We start from the raw sequence: 7195 nt of genomic DNA on the forward strand, positions 1-7195 counted from the left end.
GATGCCACAACCGGGAAAAATAGGCCAAGTTGCCTAGCCATCTATCCTATTACTGGACCGTCATGGAGACCGGTTATAGATATCCCGTGCTACTGTCTCCCATCGGATAGACCCAGTAACCAAAGGCTTCTTGATTTCCGCATGAGTGAGTAAGGACCACATACGGATGAATGCCGACGCCCTGTGAAGTACCTGCAAAAAATTTATATGTGTTTGTCTGTTTAAAGACCAAGTCATTCCTTCAATTCCATATCGCCCAAAGAAGTGTGCAAACTCCTATGTGAATATGTCTAGCCATAATCAAGTCCACTCCATTGAGCCACGCACCAAACAACGTGTCAATGCTATCAGGCGGTATGATATTACATGCTATGAGGATTGTCTGCCATAAGATTTTCGCTAATGGGCAATGGAGAAAAAGGTGTTTGATTGTCTCCTCATCATCACAAAAGCTACAACGAGTACTCCCCTCCCAATTGCGTCGTGTCAAATTATCCTTAGTGAGAATCACCTTCTTGTGAACAAACCACATGAATACTTTGATTCTTAAAGAAACCTTGATCTTCCAAATATGAATCGACTTGGGGACTACTGTTGTGTCAATAAGGTTCACATGCATGGATTTCATAGAAAAGATGCCCTTATTTGTTAGCTTTCACTGAAGCTTGTCAGACTCATCCGATAGGTGAACATCCATTTGTCTTCTCACTAAGTGGATCCACTCATCCCATCGATGTCCTATCAAATCACGTCTGAATTGAATATTTAGAGAATTTGATTGAAATACTATGGCAACGTACGCATCCTTACGTTGCACAATATTGTAGAGAGACGGATATTGTTTGGCTAGAGGCGTCTCCCCCCCAACAAAGTATCTTTCCAGAATCTCGTAGACCGACCATCTCCAATGATAAATTTAGTTCTATGGAAAAATGATGCTTTCACTTTCATCAAACCTTTCTAGAATGATGAATCATTGGGTCTTGGTGTGAGCTGGGTCAAGCTTTTAGAATGCAAGTACTTATTACGCAAAATTTGTATCCACCTACCTTCAGTCTCTACAGATAGTCTCAATAGCCACTTACTAAGCAGGCATTTGTCCTTAACCTCTAAATTTTCAATTCCAAGACCTCCCTCGTCCTTGGGTCTACATATAATGTCCGATCTAGTAAGTCTGTACTTCTTATTTATTTCATCATTTTGCCAAAAGAAACGAGATCGATAAAAGTCCAATCTTTTGCGTACTCCTACAGGTACCTCAAAGAAGGAGAGAAGGAACATAGGCATACTTGTCATGACCGAGTTAATCAAAATCAGCCTACCGCCATAAGGCTAAAGCTTGACCTTCGAGCAGCTTAGCTTTTTCTCAAAATGATCCTCAATACACTTCCACTCTTTGTTTGAAAGTTTACGATGGTGAATGGGTATGCCTAAATAACTGAACGTAAGCTCCCGAACTCATATCTGAAGAGTTGTTTATAATCATCTTGTTCATCTTTGGCTCTTCCAAAACAGAAAAATTCGATCTTGTGGAAATTAATTTTAACCCCGGCAACTGTTTGAAAAGGCAAAGGATAAGTTTCATGTTTCTTGCTTTTGCTATATCGTGCTCCATAAACAATATAGTATCATCAGCATATTGTAGAATAGACACCCACCATAAACTAGATGTGGTACCAGTCCACCTACCTGACCTTCCTCTTTAGCCCTTCCTATTAGAATTGCTAACATGTCCGCATTTACATTAAATAGGATGGGTGACATAGGGTCTCCCTGCCGGAGCCCTTTGTGCGTTTGGAAAAAATGACCAATGTCATCATTGATTTTAATTCCAACGCTCCCTTTTTGTACAAATGATTTGACATTCCCTCTCCATATGTCATCGAATCCCTTCATACGCGAAGCTTGTTGTAGGAAAGACCATTTAACCTTGTCGTATGCCTTCTCGAAATCCACCCTGAAGATAAACCCGTCTAGTTTACTCGAGTGGATTTCATGTAGGGTTTCGTGAAGGACAAGCACACCCTCAAGTATGTTTCTCCCCGACATGAAGGCTCTTTGACTAGGTTGCACGACAACATGTGCATTCTGTGTCAATCTATTAGTTCCAACCTTTGTGAACATTTTGAAGCTCACATTAAGAAGGCAAATTTATCTGAAGTTTTCAATGTGTACTGCCCCTCCTTCTTTGACAACAACATAACTGTCCCAAAGTTAAGGTGGAAAAGTTGCAGATTGTCATTAAACAAATCCTGAAACATCGCTAGTAAATCACCTTTAATAATGTGCCAACATTTATTATAAAACTTGACCGGGAACCCATCCGGTCCTGGCGCCTTATTATTTTTCATTTGTGAAATTGCCTCAAACACCTCTTTCTTCATAAAGGGTGCGGTTAATATCTCAATCTCGTTTGTCCTGAGGAATATCACCCACCCACTGCTCATTCATGGACAACGTATTGTCCTCAGGAGGTCCAAATAGTTGCTTATAATACTCAGATATGTACACCTTTAGGTTTTCATGCCCAACAACTGTACCATCATCTTGTTCAAGTTGATATATTATTTTCTTTGTGTTTTCCATTGGCAATAAGATGGAAAAATTATGTGTTGTCATCCCCTTGAATGACGTGATGCACTTTCACTCTAACTGCCCACTTCAGTTCTTCTTCTGTGAGGATCTGTTTCAGATTTTGCTCTGCCTCCGCTCTTAATGCCCTCTCATTATCTTCCAAGAGGGCGGATTCGGCTTTTAAATCAAGCTCATTTATAAATTGAGATGACAACCAGTGATACAAAGCTCCCCAATAAAAAATTGCAATTGGGTACTTGGATAATCGACCCAACGCCCCCATAGAAAGGGAGATGAAGCAGGATGAAGTACCACCAGAAAGGAGATGAAGTGTCCCTCGCTGACGATCAAGAAGGAGGAAAATCTGATGCCCTCCATAAGAGACCAACGCAGCGGCGGCGACCCAACACACAAATACAAGCTTTGTGACTCCACACCGACTTTGGATCATGCATCGACACAACAACGAACCAGAGCAAAATATCCCTTTCAAGGTTTAAGTCGCCGCTACACCAGCCTTGATCCATTCCCAAGGGACAGCAGGAACACATCTCCTTCACACATTAACAGATATGTGTCAGGGTTGGTTGTTCTAGGATTTTAAATTTCCATCAAAATGACCCTTGTGCATACGAGCCCCAGGAATACTGTTAGGTAGTGCACAATTCCTTCATACAAATATCCAAGCAATTACATAATTTTGGAGTACAAGACCATCATGGCCTATGGAGTACAACAAAATTGTGGGTGGTCGGGATGCTGCCGACCTTTTTAGTGAGAAAACATGGCAGAATTATCGCGTGTAGTGATGAGGACATCGATACCATAGTTACACCCACGACCCCTGTTACTACATATATTGGGCCAATTACTAGAGCTCGTGCACGCCAATTAAATGCTCAGGTGCATCCATTTCTTGGGAATGATTCTAATGTTCATGAGAATATTATGCTGCCTAAACTAGATACATTTATGTTTATTACTAATGAAGGGACTAGGATGGACAAGAGGGGTGAACACTGGAGCAGGATCAAGCATGAAGATGAAGGCGTGCACAAAGGAAACTAGAACCTCGTTTCTAGTGGAGTTTTCAGCATTTTGAAGCCACATGATGACATGCAAGGACATGGTCGAAATATACAAGATGATCTTCCATGAATTTTCTCCAAAGTTTATTATAGGTTCCGCGTCACCTTATTTTGGGGTTAGGTCCATGTAATTTCGAAATACAATTTAGTAGGATCGTTTTAGAGTTTGTATTATAAGGGAAACAACTTATGAGGTGTTTTCACTCCCATCTTGTTAAGGTTGGACGAAATCCCCTCCTTTCCCCCTATAAATACAACACTTAAGGCATTGTTTAAACTTGGGCTTTGTTTAGATTAAAGTTTGCTGCAGCTGCAACCCATTCTGCAACTAGACCAAGATGTCACATAACCCCACTTTTATCAATAAATCTTTCTTCTTATATTCGTAATATTCAAATTGTAATTTCAGTTTCTTACTTGTTCTTCATTTGCATGCAGGGAACAGATCCTCGTGATCAGGTTGATCATGCTCCGACATGATCAATAACCTCTCAGAGTTGGTTTAGCAATTGCTAAGGCGAAACCTCTTTGCACTGTCGTAGTCGGATCATCAAAATCTATTACACCGAAAAGGATAGTTACCATCTCATCAAAAGATGGTCCACCTTCACCTCTATCAGGTAGTTGGCATGCAACGATCGTCATTAATTAGCTAAATTCCCGATGGGATGGAAATTCGATCGTGTGTATCCTTAACAGAGGGGGAAGGTGGGCCGCACAGGAGGACGAGGAGGGGCTAAAATTTTCCTCCTCCGCAAACGGTTAGCATGGAAAACCCTATTCGGCGCTCCACGCGCCGGTTTAAGGGCAATTTTCCTAACCGGTGCGTGCACCGTGTTAGCAGGCCTGGCCCATTTACCTGTTTTTTCTTCCTCGTGTGAAAGGTAAAAAAGGAAGGCGACGGGGAGTTCGAACTCAGAATCTGTTGGTTTACGTACTAGCGCACTCACCACTATGGCAAATACACCGATGTGAAAAGTCATATTTTTCCCTTTTTTATTTTCTCGAGTTCGCAAGAAGCCCCGATTTTGGGATGCTTGTAGAACTTTCTAAACCGGTTTTATGTGGTTCGTTGGGTAATTTTCCATCTGGTTCTTATTCGTTTTTTCTCTCTATTTTAACGTTTCTTTTTCAAAAATGATGAATTTTTTAAAATTTTGATGAACTATTTATAAAAAACTATGAACTTTTTTACAAATTTGGTGAACTTTTTTTAAGATCGTTGAACTTTTTTTAAGATCAAGGAACTTTTTCAGACATGATGAACTTTTTCGGAATTGATGAGATTTTTTTCAAATTCGAATGGACTTTTTTAAAATTCATGATTTTTTTCATTTTTTGGAAATCGATGAACTTTTTTCATTTTTTAAATTGTACCTTTTTCCTTTTTAAGTGCATAATTGAAAGGAGGGAGCAGAAAAAACCAAACGGATTTTAGCGAACGAATAGTGACGAATAGAGAACGAGCGAAGGATTAGTGGGTGAGGCCTAATAGGGATCCCTAGTGTGCGGCAACTAAGTTATTGGGCGCTGAAGGCCGGCATTTCGTATTTGACTCTAAAAACGTTAGTTAATGTGCATTTTTGTTAACTGATGCCCGTGTCGTTCAAACTGGGCCAACCCATCTAGGCGCTTATGATGTTTTTGTTTTTTTGAAAATTCTATGAACTTATTTGAATATCGATGAACTTTTTTTCAATTTCAAAGAATAATTTTCACAATAAATGAACTTTTTTAAATAAGGATAATTTTTTTTGAAATTTTATGAACATCTTTTTGAAAATGGATGGACTTTTTTAAGATTTATGAACTTTTTTTTAGTTCAATGAACTTTTGTAAAGAATACATGAACTTTTTTTGAACTTTTATGCACTTTTTTTCAAATTTATTGAACTTTCTAAAAAATTACTAAACTTTTTCTAAATTGGATGAAAATTTTTCATTTTAAATGAACTTTTTTTCAAATCCTGAACTTTTTCCATAATTGATGAACCTTTTTTAAAGATATGAACTTTTATCTTCAAATGTGTAAACCTTTTTTATTTTATATTTTTTCGTAATAGAAAATTAAAAAGGAAGAAACTGGACAACTTTTTAATGGACCGACCCATGCTTGCAGCGCTGCACGCGCCGGATCGGTAACGGCTGCCTGTAGCGCTGCATAGGAGCTTCCGTGGAGGCGTCGTATAGGAGCTTGATACGTCTCAAACGTATCTATAATTTTTTATGGTTTCATGCTGTTATCTTATCAACTTTGGATGTTTTATGTACCTTTTATATCTTTTTGGGACTAACTTATTAATTCAGTGCCAAGTGTCAGTTCCTGTTTTTTTTTGTGTTTTTGACTCTTTTCAGATCTGATTTTGGAACGGAATCCAAACGGAATAAAATCTCCGAGATAAATTTTTCAGAACAAAAGAAGATCGGGGGACTTGAGGGCTGATGACCCACAAGTATAGGGGATCAATCGTAGTCCTTTTGATAAGTAAGAGTGTCGAATCCAACGAGGAGGAGAAGGCTGTGATAAACGGTTTTCTGCAAGGTAATAACTGCAAGCACTGAAAGTAGCGGTAACAAGTGATGGTGTAGTGAGGTGAAACATAACAAGCGAAAAGTAACAAGTAACAAGTAGTAGCAACGGTGAAGCAAGTGGCCCAATCCCTTTTGTAGCAAGGGACAAGTCTGAAGAAAGTCTTATAAGTGGAAAGCGCTCCCGAGGACACACAAGAATTTCTGTCATGCTAGTTTCATCATGTTCATATGATTCGTGTTCGTTACTTTGATAGTTTGATATGTGGGTGGACCGGCGCTTGGGTACTGCCCTTACTTGGACAAGCATCCCACTTATGATTAACCCCTCTCGCAAGCATCCGCAACTACGAAAGAAGAATTAAGACAACGTCTAACCATAGCATTAAACTAGTGGATCCAAATCAACCCCTTACGAAGCAACGCATAGACTCGGGCTTAAGCTTCTGTCACTCCAACAACCCATCATCTACTTACTACTCCCCAATGCCTTCCTCTAGGCCCAAATATGGTGAAGTGTTATGTAGTTGACGTTCACATAACACCACTAGAGGAAAAACAACATACATCATATCAAAATACCGAACGAATACCAAACTCACATGACTATTATTAGCATGACTTATCCCATGTCCTCAGGAACAAAAGTGACTACTCATAAAGCATAATCATAATCATGATCAGAGGTGTAATGAATAGCATCAAGGATCTGAACATAAACTCTTCCACCAAGTAATCCAACTAGCATCAACTACAAATAGTAATCAACACCACTAGCAACCTTACAAGTACCAATCGGAGTCATGAGACGGAGATTGGTTACAAGAGATGAACTAGGGATTGGAGAGGAGATGGTGATGATGAAGATGCCTCCCCTCCGACGAGAGGAGTGTTGATGATGACGAAGGCGACAATTTCCCCCTCCGGAAGGGAAGTTTCCCCGGCAGGATCGTCCTGCCAGAGCTCTAGATTGCATCTGCTCAAGTTCCGCCTCGTGGCGGCGG

This window comes from Hordeum vulgare, chromosome 4H, assembly GCF_904849725.1.
Source record: "Hordeum vulgare subsp. vulgare chromosome 4H, MorexV3_pseudomolecules_assembly, whole genome shotgun sequence".
Taxonomy (NCBI): Eukaryota; Viridiplantae; Streptophyta; class Magnoliopsida; order Poales; family Poaceae; genus Hordeum; species Hordeum vulgare.